We start from the raw sequence: 22,078 nt of genomic DNA, 5'->3' as shown, positions 1-22,078 counted from the left end.
TTTTCAAAGATATTTGGAAAACATAAAATTAAGGTAAATAAAAGTACAGGTTCAAAGGCACATGAATAGCCAGGCCATAATAGGCAAACATCTCTAACAGTGTATGATGACATTTCCCACCAAGGTTATGGTGGATGGTTCATGGGTTACTTAGCAATTATCAATTATTATGATGTGCTCCAGCTCCTCTTTAAATGTGAAAATTTTGAGCAGAATTACCTAGCATCAGCCTAAAGCATACACTTTTTGCTATGATATATTTTTATTCAAGTTTCAAACCTAAAATTAGGATAAACACATTTAACAATACTGATATAAACATAAAAGAAAACCAGAATTCAATTTTTTTTTTCAATTTGAAGATGGCAAGTTGAATGTTTTTTGTTCAAATAAAATACATTTCATCATTCTTTCTTTTAAAATAACTAAAAAAAAAACAGTTTTTGTAACAGTAATACTGGATAGAACAGTATTTTTACTTGAACAATAGAAAAATATAAAACTATAATAATGAAAGAAAATATACTTAAAACAATTTACTTTTTAGAACAAGATTTACTTTTAAAACAAATATTTCCTAAAATGGTCCAATTAATGTAAAAATCATAATCTATAAGAATAAAAATTAATCTTTTATTCTTAATAAGTGTTTATGCAGATGCAAATAAGTAAAACACTCAAACAAAAAACATTGCTGCAAGCAAATATAAACACAATTATTCCAATTAAATGTTAGTAAGGATACAATTTAAAAAGAGATATTTAAATGAGAATAAGTAAATCATATAATAAAAAATATTGAATATACAATGGCTCATTAGCCCATTTTACTTCTTCTTTTGGAAAATTAATTTATAATTTTATTCGCAACATTATGCATAAATAAATGTAGTATATTTCCTTTTTTTTTTTTTTTTTTTAAAAAAGGAATATTTATAAAAATTTTTTTTCAGAAATTTTATATTTACTTTAACCACTAGCTATAGAATTTTTAATTTTATAGGAAAAAAAATCAGTCATTATAGACACTAAACTATATAACAAATTATATTTTGGTGATAAAAACTCATTAATACACTCAATGTCAATTAGATGGAATGGTTTTAAATAGCATTTGGCTTATAACAAAATAGAATACAGTGCATAAAATACACTATATTTCACACAGTCATTAGCATACTCTGCTCACCAGTTTCACATAATTGTAATATTTAATAGATGAAGATAATTCAAACCTAAAAATCAAAGGTTTTTACATAAAACGGTACTCTGACAAAAAACAAACAGATTATTTATTACGTGTCAGATCCTGATTATGGCTCTAATACAAGCAAATTTTGGACACCTAAATAACACCAATAATGCATATAAAATAAAGCACTCTAATACTTACTATTGATGCATGTTTACAACATCTTAAAATGAACAAGCATATGACTTTTCAAATTACCCTTATGCGAAAAGCGCTTTTGACAATATATACATTCAAATGGTTTTTCACCAGTGTGAACTCTGATGTGTGAAGTCAATTTTGATTTGTCAATATTTGAATAGTGACAAAATGCACACTGATAAATTCCATTTTTCTTTGAGAACGCTGTAAAAGAAAAGTAGACCATATACTAGTAAAACATTTATTTAATCGATAAAATTTCAAGCATGTGGAATATATATGATACAAACATATAAATGTCTAAAAAAAAATCTGGTGTAAGTGTTTGAAAAAAAGCAAGACTTAAAGACCTTAATACTGATTTATTCATCAATAAATAAATTAATAAATCCTAAAATAAAAATTATGATTAAAGAAAAATAGTTATTATACATTTAATAAAATATGAACTAGTGAAAGAATTTTACTCATTTTCCAAAAAAACTAATTTAAATTTCATAAAATTTCAGCTCTTCCTATAAATAAATTTTTTATCAAATAAAGTTAAAACTTGTTTTAGCAATGAATACCAAAATTAGAATTTATAATTTGGTAAAAATAACAAACATTCAAGTATGTACGGAAGCCATTTATATTTTCCAGCAATCATTAGCTGTAATATAAAATTTCACATAAAAAGAAAAGAGAAATACAAAGCAATACTTTTATTTCAAAACATTTTTCAGCAAATTTTAATTTCAAACAATTGTAACAAAATTTTGGATAGATACAATAAAAAATATATCTAAATGTAATTTGTAATATATACAAGTCAGAAAAAATTATATGATAAAATAATGTTACATTTTATCATAGCACTTTTTAAAATAATAAAAGATAAAGGAAAAAGAATTAACACTGTTACACAATATTTAAAGATTAGTTGTAATATTAAATAACATCACAAAGAATAAAATTTCAGAAAATATTAAACGAAATGCCTTTTCAAATGTACAAAAGTTGTACAGCTAGTTTGTTAACCAAAATTATTTTAGAAAAGCAAACAGATAAATTTTTTTTTTTGATTTTAAAAAGGATACAAAAGCAATTGAAAATATATAAAAGCAATGAACAGTTTGTTTTATGTTAAAAATACAGCAATAGAGTATAAAATTTTCGTTTTAATATGCAAGCTTAATAATCAGAAACACATTGATATTTTATACCATGTAATCTATATATACAGTCTATGAACAGAATCATGAATATAAGTTAATATAATTTTTACACTGTAAATAAATTGTCATACTGTGTTTATTGTCTTAAACTCCAACAGCAGTATACTTCTAATATCAAAAATTATTATCAAAAAATATGAATGCAATTTTACTATAACATATGGCTATGTAAAAATGGTTAATGTTGGAATAAAAAAAACTATCCAATATTAACAAAACTGAATAAATATTAGATAATATAATGTTTGTAAGTAATAATCAACATTGTACTATGTTGTGTTAAACAATAATTATCTATATTTATGTATTAATGAACATTTTCAATATGATAATACAGTTGACTCGCGTTATAACGACCCCATCGGGACTGTCCCAATCTGGTTGTTATATCAAATGGTCGCTATATCAAAATGAGCAAATTTCCTTTGAAAATCGGTCACATAATGGTTTTAAACGTCATAATGCATGCTTAGACTATTTGTGGTATACATGTTATAAGCCAAAAAAGGATGGGACACATACATTAATAAAACATAATGACATTTTAACAATTGAATTACAACTGTTAACAATTAAGAATTTGTGGTGTGCTGGAACAGAGGTGTGCTTGTTCAAGGTCATCCATTCGACCCCACTTTCCAATAGGAAGTTAGAAAAGAGCGGTGTTCAAATTCAGAGAGGGTCGTTATATTAGGAGTTGACCTTTTTTACGGTCGTTATAGCAAGAGTAAAATAACGTTATCTTTTATGGATGTGAATTGGTACTCCTTCACAGGGTCGTTACATCATGTTGGTCGTTCTATCACAGGGTCGTTATAACACGAGTCGACTGTAATATATATTTCACATTTATTATATGGAATAATTTATTTAACATTTTCAATGTGGAAGATAGAATAAAAAAAAACAAAAACAGTTTTGAATGAAATAGATATAAATATCAATTCAGATTTAAGAAAACCTAATTATTTCTGTAAGGAATAAATATTATATATATAATTATAAATTAAACCATGCTACATTATAAATCAGAAGAAAAAATACTTGGAACTAAATTAAAACAGTATCTTAAGGTTTGGCTTTTTTCTAATAACCTTAGACTATTATTTTTTTTCTTAGAAAAAAAAATTCTTTATAGGAAAAAAAAGATTGGAATATAAAAATTTAATTAGGTTACTGGATATAAATGTCCACTGTATTTCTCAACTGAATTTGATACAATAAACTGTTCTCAAATTAGTCAATAAATTAATTAACTGTTTTATGAAAATCAGAATAAAACACTAGGAATAGATCCCATGAGTCAATAAATTAATTAATTATTTTATGAAAATCAGAATAAAACATTAGGAATTTTTATCCCATGAGTCACTAAATTAATTAACCATTTTATGAAAATCAGAATAAAACACTAGGAATTTTTATCCCACAAGTCAATAAATTAATTAACTATTTTATGAAAATCCGAATAAAACACTAGGAATTTTTATCCTATGAGTCAATAAATTAATTAACTATTTTATGAAGATCAGAATAAAACATTAGGAATTTTTATCCACAAAATAATACTTTTATAAATAAAGTAAAGTTGGTTTGCATTTTTTAATGCATAATTCCATTCATATATATAAAGTGATAAAGCTATCACAAAAAATACACATTTATAAAAAAAATAATTAAATAATATTCATACACAGGTGAAAAGTAACCTTTCTGTAAATAAGCAATAAAACATCTTTTACAAGTGTCACATTGGTAATGTTCTTCACCAATAAGTGTTTTGATGTATCTTGTTAAACATATTTTCATTATGTAGAGGAGCTGTGTATATTAAAAAATGATGTATTTCATATTCCTTTAGCCATTCTGAAACAATAAACAGAAACGGCAATTAAGTTTTTTACTTATAGGTTAACATAGAAAAAAATTATGCATAAGTAAACTATACTTAGAATATTAAAAATTAATAAATAAAACACGTTTGTTCAGATTTTTTTTCTTTAAATATTAAAAATGATAATTTTTTCCCCGAGAACAAATTTAGTTTTGAAGAGCATGATTCAAAAAAAGAAAGAAAAAAAAAAGAACTCAGAAATGCACTTATGTATCTAGTGACATCAATGTAGAGCAACACTTAAAAAAAATTCGCAAAACATCAAATATTATTTAAAAAAAAAAATCTATGTAATGCCTTTTATTCCGTGTTCAGGTGAAACATTTTCATGATTTTAATAAAAACCTTTTCATGTGGAATGAACATGTTTTAAAATAAATACATCACAAAGAATACCAGACTATTAAGCTTTGTATGATCAGAGAAAATCAAATAATATATTAATAGATAATTAATTTTAAAGACAATTAAAACAAAAAATAGAAATTTAAGTTTTTCCTAATTTATTTTGGAGTCCATTTGAAACATCTTTTAACATGACATCCATGAATTAGGCATTGTAAGTGCAAAGTTTTGTTGAAAATGCAATAGTTTAAAAACATATTATAAATCTTTTTTTATACAGAATGGCTCTTAAATAAGGCAGTTTTATGGGAAAATGGGATAAATTATTAACTAATACTTACTAGGTACTTACGCATATTACAAAATAGTGTTGTTATAGTGGATGAGCATATGCATTTTCAAATTATCCTTACGAGAAAAGCGCTTGTTACAATAGGTACACTGGAAGGGTTTTTCACCAGTGTGAACTCTGGCATGCATTCTCAATTTTGCTTTATTAATATTAGAGTATTGGCAATGATTACAATGATATAGTCCATTTTTCTTGAAGAATGCTATAAGAGAAAAGCATAGTATGAAAAATAATTTTTTGCAGATTATTTCCAATCAATAAAATATATTGAGCAACACAAAAAAGCCAATAATTTAATAGAAGCTTTTGGTAAAAATGAATAAATAAACTTTCAGAAAATTTCATCATTTTAATCAAATAAGTTAATGGAAACTTCCCTACCGGCAAGTACAAAAATTTGAATCTTTTATCAGTTAATAAAAATAACATAATTTCAAATTTATAAAGAAATTGTTCATATTTTACAATATTCTTTGATTTTAATATAAAACTTTATATAAAATGAAATGAGAAATTAAAATGTTTATTTCAAAGCATTTTCCTAAAAATTCCAATTATAATTAAAATTCTCTCTCTCTATATATATACATATAATAAAACTATTTAAATATAACCTGTTATGAATAAAAGTGTCTGCAAAAGAATGGTATATATTATCAAAGAATTTTGTCAAAATGTTGAAAGAAAAGCATGGGAAAAAATTTTAAACAATGTTTGAAATGTTGCTCTATATCAATAAGACTTCATAAAATAAATAAATCACAAAAGATATTTCAAAGAAACATTTATTGAAAGTACTTTCAGATGCAGAAATTTGTATAAATAGTCTGTCATCAAAGAATTTCTTGAAAAACAATCAGATTTAATCTAATATGTATCTTTTTTGGTCATCAATACACAAAAACAAAGAATAAGTAGTTTCACATTTCAAAAAAGAAATAAATCATATTTTTATATTTAACATCCAAACTCAAAAACCACAAATAGATAGATAATTTAAAGCTGGCCTTTGTACAGGACCAAACTTATAAACTGACTTCCATCTTTACATTGTAATTAAAGTGACTTGCGTTTTTTATAATTTCCCCCAATTGCCAATTCGTTATGTAAAAAATTATCATTGAAAAATACTAATACCTATACTAAGAATACTTTTGTGTAGTAAAAGACAGGTATCAAAAGTAGCTGAGGTTACCAAAACTGGGTAGAAAATAAATGCCTGATAATAAAATGTTAGTTATATTCAACATTGCACTGTTTTGAAAAAAAAAATTATTTCTTATAGATTTATTAAACATGTAAGAGCAGAAACAACATAAGTATGCAATTATATTTCATTTATCTAATTTTTCAACATAGCAAACCGAAAAAAATAAAATAAAATATTACATACCTACAAGTTAAATAGCACCAAGTAATAATTAGAACAAAATTAGTGGAATGACATTTTCCAGCAACTCAGATTATAATTCTTTTACATATTTAAAAAAAAGTTTGAATCTAAAAAATTATTAGTTACTGCACATTAATATTACAATTATCTCTGACTCAACTTTTCTTAACAATCCACATATTAATCTACAAATCAATAAACTAATTCATAAAATATACATATGCAACTTTATGAATACAACAATACCAAATACATTTAGAATATATTATGTTATATATATATATATATATATATGTATATATATAGNACGTATGGACCTGTTCAAATATATATATATATATATATATACACAGTGGAGAACAGATTTTACGATTTCAGTCAGACTAGCGTTGAAAAACGCAAGAAGCATAAAATTGTGGTAGAAAATGAGCATATTTTCAAAGATTAACACTATTGAGATACATTTTGTAATTTTTACTTGTTTTTTTGTTGTAGATACAATTTCAACAGTATCCCTCTTAATAGTTACTATTGTTTGCAAATTTATAATTTTACTTTTTGGTTTATATTTGCCAATATTATTTAAGAGTTTTATGCTCTGAAACTATTGATCAGTTGTGGATATATCCTCTGATATTTTTTACTTTTCCTCACTATCAACAGGAGCTGGCATTAAATAAAATATTGAAGGAATAGAAAAGTAATAGGATATGGGTTGAGGTCAATATACGTGTCCGACATATTTGTGAAAAATTTATAACAAAGACATGGTATCTACTCAATTTAAGAAACAAATGGAGATGTTTTCTTACCTCTGACATATTATATATATCAGTGTTTTCACTACAGTGCGAGGATCTCGCATATTTTTTTTCTTTTCTCGCATTAAAAAATTATTACCACGAGAAATTCTCGCATTCTATAAACCAACTTCAAAATTCTCGAATTTCTCGCATTTTGAAAAAAATTTCTCATTGCACCATTCAGAATAAAATCTGTTTCACTTTTCTTCCTGTATCTTTCATTATATTCAACATCTGCCCCGTTATCTAGCCTCCCTATTTACCAGTATTGTTCAGAACCTTTAAGAGCAACAGAACACCATCCCTCCGAACCATGGAACCTCTTTCAGAACGCATTTCTCTGCAACCACGTGTTTACCGTAGAAAAGGTTTCTTCATGTAAGACGTTCACATTTTTTGCACCTTGTTAAGGAAATATCTTCTACTCCGAAACGGACAAATGAAACAAATGTGAGTAGAAACGATCAAAACGAAACAAATAAGCATTTGAGCAACCTAATGAGAATAGCTGATGAAAAAGTAGATGTAGAACATTTTCCATATGATGATGCAACAAAAATATTCAATGCTTTAAAAATTAGAAGATGTTAAAAATTTATTATAATTAAAGAAGTGATTTTTTTTTCAAATCTCGTTGTGAGTTTTTTTTTTGTTTTTTTTTTTTTTTTAATTTTTAGAAATCTCACTTAATTTTTTGAAATCTCACCCTGTTTTTGAGAAAGGGGGAGAAATTCTCACCCATTTTTTTTTTCTGCAATGAAAACACTGATATATATATATATCTCAAAGAGATATAAATATCAATATATATGTCAAAGAGATATGAAATTTTTTAAATACACATTGAACGAGGGAAAGAAAAGTTCAGTTTAAACAATAATAAAGCAGGTTAAAAAGAAACAATTTTGTAATTCTGTAATGGTATGCCAGTCTAAATGGTACTTTTAACTAAAACATTTTTTTACAAGTGTCTCATTGGTTTTTCATAACTATGTGTTCTGATGTGCCTTGTAAAGGTGCCTTCAATATTGTTGAGTAGTTGCAAAAAATTGATTTATTTCATTTTTTCTGTGTTATTCTGAAATAGTAAATAGAAAATTTAATAAAGCATTTACACATATGCTTAAAAAAGTGCTACATATGAAGTATTACCCTTAGAATATTAGGTACATAATAAATAATTAAAATGAAACATGCAGTTTGCTAAGATGCTTTTTATTAAATATTAAAAATGGCATTTTTCTTAAATCCAAGAGAAAATTCCGGTTTTAAAAACCAGCAAAAGTGGTCTCAACATAATGTTAAACTTAAAAACGATTCCTAGCATCAAGTTTAGTTAAAAAAATAATTCCATGTATAATGCCTATAATTTCCATATACAGTTGAAAATTTTTTATAATTATCAAAAAACTTTTTAACATGAAGCTTACAGATTTTAAACAAAATACATCACAAAGACTATCTACAACACTATTAAATTTCGTACATTCTGTGAAAATTATGTATACCTAGATGATCATTAACAAAAGCAATTACAGTAAAAAAAGTAAAACTTTAAGGTCCTTAACATTTAATTTGGTGTCTTAGTCTATTGCAAAATATATAATTAAAGATGATATAAATGAAATATGCATTGCATGAAATTTATTAATGCCAGTTTTTGTTAAAAATATTTATTTTTTTATTTACATATTTATACTAAATTCATCACAAAGACTACCTACGACACTATTAAATTTTGTATATTCTGTGAAAATAAAATTATGTATACCTAGATGATTATTAACAAAATCAATTAGAGTAAAAAAGTTAAGCTTTAAGGTCCCTTACATTTATTTTGGTGTCTAAACCTATAGCAAAATATATAATTTAAGATGATATAAATGAGATATGCATCGCATGAAATTTATTAATGTGAGGTTTTGTTAAAAAAATTCATTTTATTACTAACATATATATTAGTACTTATTACAAATTATATGTACTAACATAAATATTTGTAGTCTTTCAAAAACACAGTACCGCTTAGTAATTTACGGGATTCATGTATTTTATGGGTCTTATGATAAGAAAATTTCTAAAAGCCTATTTAATAATACAAAATATGCATAAAAAGTTTTACAGAAAAATGAGATCAACCAATACTTACTATTTATACACATTAGAAATTTTTTTTGCCAGAATGAATGAGCATATGAATTTTCATATTATCCTTGCGTGAAAAGCACTTTTGACAATATGTACACTGGAATGGTTTTTCACCAGTGTGAACCCTGATGTGTGTGGTCAACTTTGATTTGTCAATATTTGAATATTGGCAAAATGTGCATCGATAAACACCATTTCTCTTAGAGAATGCTGCAAAAGAAAAGCTACTATATATATAATAGTAAAATAAGTCTTTTATAGATAATTTCGAACAAGTGAAATGTGTTAGACATAAAAATAAATCCTGGAATATAATAATATGTGATTTATGAAAAAAGTAATCATACATTAAGTTAAGTTTTAACTGCAAACAAAAGTTTTAAAAATTTCCACACAGATCAATTTAAATTTTATGAAATCTTGCACTTTTTCATAAAAATTTAAAAAAAAAAAAGTTGAAACTTGCTTTACCAAAAAGTACAAAACTTTGAATTTATATCAGTCAGTTAATATACTAAAACGTCAAATGTATAAGGAAGACATCTGTATTTTCCAGCATTCTTTTTATGTAATATAAAATTTTGCATAAAATTAAATGAGAAACTCAAAGTAATTCTTTATTTCGAAACATTGTTCTATAAATCCCAATTATATGCAAATATAATAAAATTATGTTTCCGTTTAATAAAACACATATTTAAATATAACTTGTGATGTATACAAGTCATAAATTTTTTTTTCGAAGAATGTTATATGAAGGCAAAGCATTTCAAATATATATAAATTAATTTATATAATAAATAATTTTCAAAATATTGCATAAAAAAAAAAAAAAAACAGGGAAATATTTAAAAAAAAACAATATTTGAAATGTTGCTATAAACTAATAATACTTAATAAAAATAAATAAATCACACAGAACATTTATTTAAAACACTTTGAAATGCAGAAATTTGTATCTAGTCTGTCATCCAAAGAATTTTTTGAAAAACAAACAGATTTAATCTTTATCTTTTGAGTATCTTTCTTGGACAACAATACATAAAATAAAAGATAAGTAGTTATACATTTCAGAAAAAAATAAGTCATAATATTTTTACCTTTAACATTGAAGCTAAAAAAACGCGAACTGATTAATAATTTGAACCACAACTGTGTATAGGAGCCTGCTTATAAAGTTGACTTCCATCTTTACACTGTACCTAAATTGACACAAAGTTTTTATCATTCTTTACACGACCTTCTACATTTTTATCCTAAGTTCACAAGGGTCGCAATTAATGGTAATTTATAATCTGTGTAAATTTATTAATCACAACTTTTCTTGTTTGAAAATAGTATTCACTCTTTTTATGAAATGTAATTTCCTTTGTGTGGTTTATTTTCAAGTTAAAACATGTGGTCTTCACACTTATCTTGCTGTATGTTATTTATAAAAAATTGAGGCCCGTAACAAAATATTATTTTTAATGCTTTTTGCATCAATTAAGAATAATTTTAAACATTTATATTGATATAGAAAAAAAAGTAGCATTATCACCAATTTCTCAGTTAGTTACTAAACTCTTATTAAAATTTATAAATTAAAGAATTGTCCTAAATAAGGAGAAATATTGCTTTTGCTTTGAGTTAATATTCCAGGTTTTTTGCACACTCACAATATAATAACTAGACACAACAGCATCCGTTTTCCCTTGAATCCTTAAGGCTGCCGTATTAAACGTCAAACAGTGGTGTGGTTTTAACATACGTTTGGAAGGGATTTATCTCCTTCTGTCATAGATGTATTTTTTTCCAAATGTTTAAATTAAAAAAAATCAGTAATAAAAATTTTAAAACTACATCCTACTTACCGTACAACAGCTAATTTATTAAGTAATGTATAATTTTGAGGAGGGTTTTGTCCCCCAAAACTACGCCACTGTCATCAACTGTATATATATTACTAAAAAACACCAGTTCAAATAGATACAAAACTTTCAAAAGAGACATTCATAAAAAAAAAACTTTCTAAACAAATTTAAAACAGGTCAAAAGAAACACTTCCGTGAATGTGTATGAGAGTTTAAATCACTTTTTTGGTTAAAACATTCTTTATAAGTCTCACTAGTAGAGTTTTTCACCAATATGTGTTCAGATGTGCCTTGTTAAATGTGTCTTCAATAGTGTAGTTTCCAAATAAACAATGACGAATATCCAAATTTCCTGCACCATTCTGAAATAGAAACTACAATTAAGTATTTTACTCATGTGCTTAAATATTGTTGCTTATATAGTAGCAGGGCTCGAAAAAACTCAGAAATTTCACCCGTCCCCGAGGACGGCTTGTCCAACAATGTACCCGTCCTCCTTTGAAACTAACCCGTCGCTTCTAAATAAATACAAATACAATTTTCTCTTATTTATTACAAACATTTATATAAATTGCACAATGAGTTAGTAGTTACTAGGATTACAAATACTAGGATAACATTATACAGTAATAAAAGAAATACTAGGTTACTAATAGTAAAACCTAGTATTTCTATTATGAAATAATTTATTTCTATTATGAAATAATTTATTTCTTTGATGAATTAATTTAAATAATAAAGGTTAAGTTATCTGTCAATTATCATGTCAATTTATCCGATGGTACTGCATTTTTTAAATGAATCAAGTATGACGTTTGCCAGTTCCACAATCAAGCCAATGATTTACAGAGGTTTCTACACAGAAATCTGAAAGAGGTTTTCCATTTAGGTAGATGTTCATAAATGCGTTTAACGCTTCTTGTTTAAGACCTGCAAGTAACGTGTTTTTTTGTAAATTCATTGCTGAAAAGCCCCTTTCAACCGCTGCAGTACTCCCAGACAGAGAAAACATCAATTCCACTATGCGCAGTATGTTGCTGTATTTCGAGATTAGAGGGTCATTTTAGAAGTGAGGCGCTAGACTCTTGTAAGATAACAAAAATTGAAAATGTATCACGAACATTAATGGGAAAATGGCCGTCCGCGCGGACGCTGAATTCGAGAAATTTGTCGTCCGCGGGGAATTTTTGACCGCCGAGGACGGGCGGTTTTTCGAGCCCTGTATAGTAGTATATTTAGAACATTAAACAATTGAAAACTAAAACATTTTGTTTCAAAAGATGTATTTTTATACAATATTAAAAGTGGTAATTTCTTTCACTCAAAATCTAGTTTTAAATCTGCTACCATTACATTCAGTTTCTAACATTGGCATAATTCTGAAAAGACATTCAGTAATGAACTCTAGAAAGTATAAAGTGACCTCAACATAATGTTACAATTAAAAAAAAAATTGCTTAGCATAGAGTCTTAAAAAATATTCTATCCATCAAAAGATATATATATAAACTAATAGACTTTGTATTCCCATAGGAAATAAAATTATGTATACTAGATAATTAGCGATAAAAAAAAGAAAGTAAACGAAATTAATTTTTAAGCCTTTGCACTAATTTTGAAGTTTTCCTCTATTGCAATACAACTTCAAATTTGATATAAATGAACCATGCATTGTATAAAATTTATAAATGCAATATTTTGTTTGAAATATTCATGTTACTTTGTAAGTTTTTTTTATGCATAAAGGCAAGTACGTTTTAATCTATGTATGTTATCGGTCTTAAAAAGCTAAGACAATTTCTAAAATCTTATTTAATAACCGAAAATATAAACAAAAACAGAAAAAGTGAGATAAGTTATTGAACATTACTTACTATTTATGCACATTGCAAACCAGTTCTGTCAGAATGGATGAGCATATGGCTTTTCAAATTACCCTTATGTGAAAAGCGCTTTTGACAATATATACACTGGAAGGGTTTTTCACCCGTGTGAACTCTGATGTGTGAAGTCAACTTTGATTTGAAATTATTAGAATACTGGCAAAATGTACACTGATAAATTCCATTTTTCTTGGAGAATGCTATAAAAGAAAAGCAAAACATATACAAATAAAATAATTGAAACAAACATGCGAAATATAATATCCAACAAATTATAAAAACACACAATTTTTTTTAAACAAAATACAACATAAGTTTCTTTTTTTTTTTTTTAAAAAAAAAAGCAAGATAAAAAAAGACCTTAGAATTAATTTATGCATTGAGAAAAAATTAATCCTAAAATTTAAACATGATTTTATTAAAATAGTTATTATACATTTAAGAAGATTTAAACTGGTAACTGAATTTTAAAAATTTTCCAAATAAACTAATTCAAATTTTAAGAAATGTTGGCCTTTCTAATAAATAAATCTTTATCAAATAAATTGAAACTTGCTCTTTAATAAGTTCAAAAATTTGAGTTTTTATCAGTTGGCAATAATAATGAAATTTCAAAGATATAAAGAAGCTATCTGTGCTTTCCAGCATTCTTTAAGTAAAATATAAGATTTTACACATAATTAAAAAATAAATTCAAAGTTCTTTATTTCAGAAATATTTTTTACAAATCCCAACTATATAATACGATGACAAAATTCTATATATATGTAATAAAACATTTATTTAAATATTACTTATGTACAAGTCTTTAATAATTCTTTTAAAAGAGTGGTATATATTATCAAAGCAACTTTCAAAATAGTACATAAAAAGCAAAAGAAAAACTTTTTAAACGTTGCTCTATACCAATAAGACTTTATAAAATAATCACTAAAAATATTTCAAAGAAATATATTGAAATTCTTTTTTGAAAAACAGATTTAATCTTTACCTCGTGTGTATTGTTTTTGGATATAAATATTTAAAAACAAAGGACAATTTGTCTTACAATTCAAAATGAATTTAAATACAATATTTTTGCTTTAACTGGTGAGCTTTATAATATGCTCTTAATGTCAAAAATTATCACTGAAAAAATATCCGGCAACATACTAAGAAAACTTTCATTTAGTTAATCACAGCATATTAAAGGTGTTTAATGTTGAAGTCAATATGTTACCAAAACTGAACAGAACTGTATAAATGCCAGACAATAAACTGTAACTAATACACTGCACTTTTTTGAATTAAACAAGAAGTTTTTTATATTTATTAAACACATGGAGCAAAAACATAAAAAACATTTGTATTTTATTTATCTATATTTTAAAACAGCAGATTGATTGAAAATAAAGCACAGTTTGAATAGAAAGAGATATAAATATCAGTTTAGGTTTAAGAAAACCAACTTATTTTCCCAAGGAATAAAATAATCACAGATATGAATACTAGTTAAACAGCACTAAGTTATAATAAAAATAGTGGGAATAAAATTAAAATCAATATTTAAAGGTCTACTTTTATTCTAACAACAAAACTTAAAAATATTATAATTTTACTGCACAGTTATGTCCCTAGTATCTCTCAACACAAGCTAACTTTTTTTTTAACATATTAATCAACAAATTAATAACCTATCTTATGAAAAATTAGCATACAATTTCAGGAATTTGAACCTGTACTTGCATGAAACAAGATAAGAAATATTTAGAGTACAAAAACTAACATTGACAAACACATTAAACTACAAAAAAAAAATTACAGAATAGTACAAAGAACTTACATTAGTCAAAGAATACTCACAGAAATACGAAATTTTCAACCAACACATTCAATCAAAAAAAGAGAGCATTTTAAACAATAATAAAGCAAAGTGAAAAGTAAAAATTCTGTAAATGTTCAACAGTCTATATGACATTTGATTAAAACAATTTTTACAAGCATCACGCTGATAAGGCTTTTTCCCCAATGTGTGTTGGGATGTGCCTTATCAAACATTTCTTCAATATTGCAGAGCAGTTGAAAACTAAACATTGATGTACTTCACATCCCTTTCAACATCCTGAAATAGTAAAAACAACTAAGCATACATGTTTAAAAAATTATTACACATAAAGTACAGTGAAACGTTCCAGTAAAGACCACCTCTGTTCATGATCACTTTCGGGAGACACGAAAATTTTTCCATAGAGTTTGTGTTGAAGAAAACCTTTAGAAGAGACCATCAAAACCTCTCCCAGCGACCAGGCACACATCTGCACCAAATGTAGAAAATTGTCAAATAAGTAGATTAAAATATATTCAAAATATTTGTGAGTGGCTCTTATTTAGAGAGCTCTATTTGAAGAAACAATCTCATGTTGCAGTCAAAGTGCACTAGAGACGATGCTATCAATGATTTACTTTTAGAGTTGAGAGTTAAATTAGAAAAAAAAGTTATTTTAGAAAGAACAATCATCTCAAACAAACAAAACTTTAATTTTTATGATATAAAATTAAATGCAAACTTGCACAAGAAACAGAATTGTTTATCTATTTAAAATAGCTTCATTATTTATAATTGATAAATTTGCTTAACACAAAATTATATCAGAAAAGATAATTTTTATGGACGTTAAATTTTATTCATAGATCTGCCTTTTCAAGAAGCCAACAGAAGTGGCATTTCAGTACTGAGAATATGACACTGACTAAAATTACAATTACAATTGATAACAATTTTGAAATCAATGGAGGTAACCTCTAAGAACTACCAACCTCCATCAATGACCATTTTACTGCAGAACGGACAGTGGTCACTCCTGAAAGGTTTCACCGTATCATACTTAGAATATTAGGTAGTTAATAATTGAAAATAGAAAATAAAATACAGTGTTTGCTAAGTTGCATTTTAATCAAATATTAAAAAAGGTATTTCTTTTCATTCCAAGATCAAAATCTTGTTCAAAACTAACAAAATTCTAAAAAATAACTGAGAAATGTATTCTTGAAAGTATGTTTCTACTAACCTCAACATAGTGCTAGACTTAAAAAAGTTTGTTAGCATCAAATCTCGTTTAAAAAAAATACCTTATAACACCTATAATTTCCATATACAGGTGAAACATTTTCATGATTATCATTAAACATTTTAACATAGAAGTTACAATTAATACCACATCAGAAAGCTTACAACTCAAATAAACTTTGTAATCCCCGTGAAAAGAAAATTATGTAAGACTTGATGATCTTAAAATGAAGAGTCTGTTTGCGTGTCTCTCATGTAATTCCAGAATTGATTCATTCTGAAAAAGCGAAATGCCAGTGCATGTAGAAATGGCGTTAGTTTTGCTAAGAGAAACTTAAAAAATGCTATACTGTTATGTACTGGCACCAATTATGCTTAATTTAATTTGGTAATAAGTACTAATTGAAACAAAAAAGAATAATTATGTATGGAAAAAAACAGTGCAATGGAGAAATGATTCGTTTAAGAGAAGCATACAAATTCACCATACTATTATTGATGCCAAATATGCTTAAATAATTTTGTCAGTAGGCACAATCGGTTAATATGGTAATCAGTTATAGGTACCAAATACATTAATATAGTATTATATTAGTATGTTTGATACCTATGAAAACTAAACCAATACTGTTAAGTTACTTAACATACTATGGAAAAAAGTATTTTACAGCTTCTTAAAAGGGATAAATAACGGGAAAAAAATTGCTCGATTGTGGCAATTTATGCACTTGAACAGCAGAATTGTTACTGAATACAGGAGATCTGTATTTTGATGGGAAGGACTAATAATAATGTGTCTTGCTTAGTTTAATTAAAACTACTGGAAAGGGCAAAAAAATGATAAATTTTAACAAAAAATTTTGTTATTTTAATTGTGTTGGTACACGCCTTTTAGTTTGGTGCATAATTTTTCATCCTGTACAAAGAACAGGTATTCAGCATTTAAAGAAAATAAGTTAAGTTTAAGGACCTCTAAATTTATTTCGATCTCTTAATCTGTTTCTTAACATCCTTTAAGATGAAATAAATGAACTACGCATTGTATGAAATCTATAAATTCAAGGTATTTGAGAACATTTATGTTGACATTAATAAATATTTGTCTTTCTTAAAATAAGAGTTGCTCTGAGGCATGACTATTTTGATTTATGGGTCACATGTAAAGCAAATTTCTAAAGCCCTATTTAATTACACAAAATTACAATAAATGATTTTACATTTTTATTCATACAAACTCTTATTTATACAGTATACTCTAGATATCTCAAACTTCGATATCTCGAAAATTTTGTTATGTCAAAAAATATTTTTTCCCTTGGCATTATATATCCACCTAATGTTAATTCAAATAACTATGTCAAAGATTTTCTTCTCAAAACCTTGTTATGCCAAATTTCTTGAAATAGAAAATAAATTTTTTCGGAAAAATCACAAAGTTTATTGTAAACCAATTCTTTTCTAGTAATTGCATAATTATTTTTGTCTTACTTTTAAAAATAAAATTATCATTGTTGTGCTTAAGACTTATAGTCAACTATCATTACATCCATATTTATCAGTAATTATTCTTACATCTCATGACTTTTTTTAGATTAATACTTAAGAATATATTTTTCTCCCTTTAAGAACATGTTTAGATCTGAACTTGTTATCAAAACTCAAAAACTTTTTTTAGCATCCCTACAACTTTTAGATACAGAGAGTATACTACATAAACTTTTATTTAAATAATTTTTTTTTATTTACATAAAATATTTATTTATGAAGTCATTTGATTAAAAGTTTCAAAAAAGAAAAGTTTTCATTCTGTTTAAATATTTACAGAAAAATGAGATAATTTATTAAAGAATACTTACTAATTATGCATATTACAAAATAGTGTTGTATTAATGGGTGAGCATATGCATTTTCAACCTATCCTTACGTGAAAAGCGCTTGTTACATTTGGTACACTGGAAGGGTTTTTCACCCGTGTGAACTCTGGCATGCATTCTCAATTTCGCTTTATTCTTATTTGAGTATTGGCAATAAATACATTGATATAGTCCATTTTGCTTGAAGAAAGCTGTAAAAGAAAAGCATAATAACTATCATAAAAAAATACTTTCACAGATAATTTCAAGCATATAATTTGTTGTTCAAAGCTAAGAACTTAAACAAAGACTTTGTAAAAAAAAAAGGCAGGAAATTAATTTATGCAACAAAATAAAAACATATTTCTGTTATGCAACAAAATAAAAATATTTATGTAACAAAAAAAAAAAACGAAATTAATTTAGGCAACAAAATAATTGAACAAATCTCGAAAAAAAATTTCTGTTTTAAAAAATAGTTATTATAAATATAATAAAGCTTGAGTAGGTTTGAATTTCATCATAAAAATTAACGTCATTTCAAACATATAAATAATAATATTTATATTTTTTAGCATTCTTTGAGTTTAAAATACAATTTTATAAAAAATGAAATCAAAAATAAAAGTGAATATTTATTTTAAAAATTTTTTTACAATACAAATTATAAAACTTTCGATGAAAAAATGGTATATTTTATCAAATAAACATTCAAATTAATAAAATAAGACATGGAAGAAAGAATTTGTAACAATAATCAGTAATATTTCAAATGTAACTCTTTATCAGTGATACTCATATAATAAAAAAATATCATTTGCATAATATATTTTTTATAATTATAACACATTAACAAAATTTCATATACATCTAAAAAACACGTAATTAAATATCACTCGTAATCAAGGCTTTAATAATTCCGTTAAAAGAGTGGTATATATTATCAAAGCATCTTTCAAAATAATACAGAAAAAGCAAGAGAAAAACTTTTTTAAAGAATATTTTATATGTTGCTCTATACAAAATAAGACTTTATAAAATAAACACAAAGAATATTTCAAAGAAATATATTAAAAGCACTTTCAAATGCTGAAATTTTATGTATTGCTCTGCCATTTAAATACTTATTATGTTTTTTTTTCTTGAAAAACAGATTTAGCTAGAGCTAATCTTCATCTTATGTGCATTGTGTTTGAACATCAATATTTCTAAACAAAAGACAATTTGTTGTACATTTCAAAATGAATTTAAATACAATATTTTTGCTTTTACTTGTGAGCTGAATAATATGTTCTTAACGTCAAAAATTATCATTGAAAAAATATCCTACAACATACTAAGAAAACTTTCATGTAGTAAATCATAGCATATTAAAGGTGTTTAATGTTGAAGTCAACATGTTACAGAAACTGGACAGAACTGCCAGACAATAAAATGTAAATAATACACTTGACTTTTTTGAATTAAATGGGAATTTTTTCAATATTTATTAAACACGTGGAACAACAACATAAATAAAACACTTATATTTTATTTATCTATATTTTAAGACAACAGATTGCTTGAAAATAAAGCACAGTTTAAATAGAAAGAGATATAAATGTCAATTTAGGCTTAAATAAACCAACATAATTTCTCAAGGAATAAAACAACCACAGATATGAATACAAGTTAAACAGCACTATGTTATTATTAAAATAAAAATAGTGGGAATAAAATTAAAATCAATATTTAAAGGTTTACTTTTATTCTAACAACGAAACTTAAAAATATTACAATTTTAATGCACACTTATGTCCCTAGTATCTCTCAACTTAAGTTAACTTTTTCATTGACAAAGGACATATTAATCAGCAAATTAATTAATAAATAAATATTAATTAACAAACCATCTTATGAAAAATTAGAATACAATTTCAGAAATTTGAATTTTTGCTTGCATGAAACAAGATAAGAAATATTTAGAATACAAAAACTAACATTGAAAAACACATTAAACTATTAAAAAAACCTAGAATACAAAGAACTAGAATATATGACATTTTTGATTAAAAATTTTTTTAGAAGTATCACGCTGGTAAAGTTTTCTTCCCCAATGTGTGTTGGGATGTGCCTCATTAAACATATCTTCAATATTGCATAGCAGTTGAAAACTAAACATTGATGTATTTCACATCCCTTGCAACATTCTGAAATAGTAAAAACAACTAAGCATACATGTTTAAAAAATTATTACACATAAAGTACAGTGAAACTTCCAAGAAAGACCACCTCTATTTACGATAACTTTCGATGGAAATATTTTCCATATTGCGTTAAAGAAAACCGTTAGGAGAGACCATTAAAATCTCTCCCAGTGAACGGGCACACATCTGCATGACATGTGGAAAATGACAAATAAGGAAACACAGAAAAATATAAAAACAAAAAATTTAACAAAACAAATAAGTAGATTAAAATATATTCAAAATATTTGTGAGTGGCTCTTATTTAGAGAGCTCAATTTGACGAAACAAAGCCATGTTACAGTCAAAGTGCACTAAAGACGATGCTATCAATGATTTACTTTAAGAGTTGAGAGTTAAATTAGAAAAAAAAAGTTATTTTAGAAAGAACAATCATCTCAAACAAACAAAGCTTCAATTTTTATGATATAAAATTAAATGCAAACTTGCACAAAAAACAGAATTATTTATCTATTGAAAATAGCTTCATTATTTATAATTGATAAATTTGTTTAACACAAAATTATATCAGAAAAGATAATTTTTATGGACGTTAAATTTTATTCATAGATCTGCCTTTTCAAGAAGCCAACAGAAGTGGCATTTCTGTACTGAGAATATGACACTGACTAAAATTACAATTACATTTGATAACAATTTTGAAATCAATGGAGGTAACCTCTAAGAACGACCATTTTACTGCAGAATGGACAATGGCCACTCCTGAAAGGTTTCACTCTATCATGCTTAGAATATCAGGTAGTTAATAATTGAAAATAGAAAATAAAATACATTGTTTGCTAAGTTGCATTTTAATCAAATATTAAAAATGGTATTTCTCTTTACTCCCAAGATCAAAATCTTGTTCAAAACTAGCATAATTCTAAAAAATAACTTAGAAATGTACTCGTGAAAGTATGTTTCTAGTAATCTCAACATAGTTCTACACTTAAAAACGTTTGTTAAAAAAATTCCATATAATGCCCATAATTTCCTTGTACAGGTGAAAAATTTTCATGATTGTTATAAAATGTCTCAACATAGAAGTTACAGTTAAACGATAGAAAGAGAAACTACTATATAAACTTTTATTTAAATGAAACATTTATTTATGAAGTCATTTGATTAAAAGTTTCAAAAAAGAAAAGATTCACAGAAAAATGGGATAATTTATTAACTAATACTTACTAATTATTACATATTACATAATAGTGTTGTTATAATGGGTGAGCATATGCATTTTCAACTTATCCTTACGTGAAAAGCGCTTGTTACAATGGGCACACTGGAAGGGTTTTTCGCCAGTGTGAACTCTGGCATGTACGGTCGATTTGGTTTTATCCTTACTTGAGTAATGACAATAAATACATTGATATAGTCCATTTTGCTTGAAGAAAGCTGTAAAAGAAACGCATAATATCTATCATAAAATAATACTTTTACAGATAATTTCAAGTATATCACATTTGTTGTTCAAAGCTAAGAATTCAAACAAAGACTTTGTAAAAAAAGAGGCAGGAAATTAATTTACGCAACAAAAAGAAAAAATGCTTTTATTATGCAACAAAGAAGAAAAAAACATTTATGCCCCCCCCCCCAAAAAAACGACATTAATTTATGTAACAAAATAAATGAATAAATCTTGAAAAAACAACTTCTGTTTTAAAAAATAG

The 22,078-nt window shown here is 25.6% G+C and overlaps 2 long non-coding RNA genes across 3 annotated transcripts; both read right to left on the bottom strand.

Moving 5' to 3' along the window:
* Positions 1-1,740: 1,740 nt before the first annotated feature.
* LOC107456392 (uncharacterized) lies at positions 1,741-13,509 on the bottom strand. Of its 2 annotated transcripts, XR_011636076.1 has the most exons (5): positions 13,273-13,509; positions 11,399-11,760; positions 9,547-9,755; positions 5,191-5,403; positions 1,741-4,476 (listed from the first exon to the last, which is right to left on the bottom strand). It is a non-coding gene; the product is annotated as an uncharacterized lncRNA (long non-coding RNA). The 2 variants fall into 2 exon arrangements; XR_011636077.1 differs by lacking the exons at positions 1,741-4,476; positions 5,191-5,403 and adding an exon at positions 8,039-8,475.
* Positions 13,510-13,961: 452 nt separating this feature from the next.
* Positions 13,962-18,512, bottom strand: LOC139424938 (uncharacterized). The gene is made up of 2 exons (XR_011636075.1): positions 18,184-18,512; positions 13,962-15,382 (listed from the first exon to the last, which is right to left on the bottom strand). It is a non-coding gene; the product is annotated as an uncharacterized lncRNA (long non-coding RNA).
* Positions 18,513-22,078: the final 3,566 nt, after the last annotated feature.

Source organism: Parasteatoda tepidariorum, chromosome 2, assembly GCF_043381705.1.
Source record: "Parasteatoda tepidariorum isolate YZ-2023 chromosome 2, CAS_Ptep_4.0, whole genome shotgun sequence".
NCBI lineage: Eukaryota > Metazoa > Arthropoda > Arachnida > Araneae > Theridiidae > Parasteatoda > Parasteatoda tepidariorum.
Note: the sequence above shows the minus strand (reverse complement) of the source record. Positions and strands in the feature narration are given on the sequence as shown.